This window comes from Brienomyrus brachyistius, chromosome 13 (assembly GCF_023856365.1).
Source record: "Brienomyrus brachyistius isolate T26 chromosome 13, BBRACH_0.4, whole genome shotgun sequence".
In the NCBI taxonomy this organism is placed as follows: domain Eukaryota; kingdom Metazoa; phylum Chordata; class Actinopteri; order Osteoglossiformes; family Mormyridae; genus Brienomyrus; species Brienomyrus brachyistius.
In genome coordinates this window covers 14926622-14929113 of record NC_064545.1, presented here as the reverse complement: position 1 = coordinate 14929113, position 2492 = coordinate 14926622, and the positions used below count along the sequence as shown (strand labels likewise).

Genomic DNA, 2492 nt, shown 5'->3' with positions numbered 1-2492 from the left:
TTCCAGTTAATGATGCTGTATCCTAGTCCACTGAATGTCTGATCTGACCTTTTATTCTGAAACTATGTGTTACCTGTGGAGCCTCCATTCTTACACATACACATAGATTTACCCATCTATTCTTCTTCCAAAGAATTACCATGCACAGGGAGCACTGTGCACAAGGCCGTGGAACACAAGAAGCAGGTGTTTCGGGTGTTCCTGATAAAGTATACAGTGAGATTTTTTTAAGTATGTCGATAGGTTAATATGACTGTTCAGACATAACAGTATAACAAGTAAAATATGTCTGATTATAGCTCAGCACATGGTAAGTGATTTCTGTGGCATAATCGGATTCTAAAGCTGCTCCCTTATCACGCATTAATTAACCTAACTTACTGATTTCCTCGCTAGTTGCCCGAAAATAAGGCTCAAGATCATTGTCTATTTTGCCTACGACATGTCAAAGGCAAGTTAGTATTTAAAGCTCTTCAAACAGACTATCTTCTGCTTTTCCGGCACTTTGAAGTAATAAATGTTTACCCTTAAGAAAGTGGGCTGTGAGAGGACAGCCCCTCAGACAGGCCCAGTGCACAGCAGGTCCCCACTTTCCCACCCTCTCACTCACGCTGTCAAACAGAAATAGATTAATGGCACAATTTGTTCAACAAATCATATTAGTAGAAATCACACAAAGGCAGAAGACAAGTTTTGTTCACCCATTTTCAGTGGCAGTATCTGTTCAAATAAAATGTATCAGTGTCTGACATTTACTGAGCTTTACAATGAAAGGCAAAAACATAATGACTCTGGGCAGCTGAGAAATGGCTCAGCCAGGACAAGTGTATTCAAAATGGGGATAAAATAGAGTTACCTTTCCTGTCAGTTCCCTGAGCGGTTTATAGGGGAATCATGCTTTACCCCGTCGTTGGCCTTCACCAAACGTATACAGATAAAATCAAATAAACTCTTTCATGGAAAAAAATAACATCTCCTGATCTTATTACATTCCACCAATGTGCATCACTGCAGATCTCTTGCACACTATTTGATTTTAAAATCTAATGCATGGATGGCGTAAGCTGTGCAGATCAACCAAATAGAGAGACGGACACAGAATGAAGGCCTGCTGTAATGCATGTGTAGTGAGGTGGAGCTGGAGGGTGCGATCTTGTTGGGGCATGGTAATTTCATCAACCTGGTTGATTAATTGTTGTGGCCAGCGTGCGTGTATAAGATCCGGTTGTGGTTGCGTGCGGGACTGCTCTGTAACCGGTGACGTGACTCTCTGTGTGCCAGTATCTCCTCTCTCAAAGTTGTGGGTATATCCAACGCTGCAGGTAGGGTACCAGTGGACGGTGTCGTCTGCTTGCTGTATGGGTGGTTGTAATGTGCTTTTCGGTATATTTCTTTACAGTTGCGAGGGTATATCTAGCCGCTTGTGGTTGCTCCCGCTTTTAAGGTTTCCCTTTTAATACCGTGTGTAATCTGCCAGGTATGTCTCGTCTCCTTTTACTAATAATGTTTGGGTAGTAGGGGCATGCCTAATAATGTGTTTGTATTTGTAGCGGATCGCGACTTGGAGTGTTCCCGGACCGACGTGAGCCAGGCAACCGGCGGGATACTAAGCCACTACAATTGCTGCTGTTTTGCCCGGATGTTTTTATGTTTTTGTTTCGTGTTTAATTAGTTTTAAGTATTAATGTGTTAGTTTGTTGGATGTAAACCGTGGGGCGCCGTTGGGGAGGTTTGCTGGGCGGTGAGGATCTGTTTTGGGGCGGCAGGTCGGGGCGATACAGCGCTGCGTGGTCGCTTTGCCTTTTTAGCCCACCCCCCGGGTGGGTGTACATACGCCATGTGATGCGGTGACCCCTTGGAGTATTTTCTGACGGTTCGCCTCCCATTCCCCTCCCCATAACGGCCGTCAGGTTTCGGTTCCTTTTTCCGTGCGATTGGAGTGTTTTAACATGATTTGATTTGCACCATTTGTGATGTGATATTTTAAGTAATTTGTTTGCTGTTTGGTTTCTTTTGTTTTCATTTTGGAGTTCAAACTAAACAGCAGCCTAATAAAGGGAGTGTTCATGGTCTTCACGTCTCCCCGGTGCTGATTACGAATCTGTCCTTTTATATTGGAGTGGGTTGCCAACTCCTGTGTTTTAATTCTCTGGGTGAAATTCCCAGAGTGGCGTAGTCGGGTTGTCCATTTCCGTATCCCTCGCTGCTTCCTCCCGTAAAAACGCCTCACATGGATGATGTAAGCTGTGCAGATCAACCAAATAGAGAGACGGACACAGAATGAAGGCCTGCTGTGCGATGAGGTCTCCAGAGTTAAATGAGCTGGATTGAGGGAGGATACCGAAGTGCCTGAAAGAAATTTGCAACAAAACCCCCCCTCAGTTACCCCCCTCATACACACACAGACACACACACACACATTTGTATTCATATGTTTGTGGGGACCGTCCATCCATTTCTATGGGAAAAACCCCAATTCAAACAAGGACAAC

General features: G+C 44.4%; 1 long non-coding RNA gene across 1 annotated transcript; it reads left to right on the top strand.

Annotated features, from left to right (window-relative positions):
• The first annotated feature begins 1293 nt into the window (after window positions 1-1293).
• Window positions 1294-2228, top strand: LOC125706370 (uncharacterized). Its single transcript, XR_007381982.1, has 3 exons — window positions 1294-1322; window positions 1400-1477; window positions 1551-2228. It is a non-coding gene; the product is annotated as an uncharacterized LOC125706370 (long non-coding RNA).
• The last annotated feature ends 264 nt before the right edge of the window (window positions 2229-2492 follow it).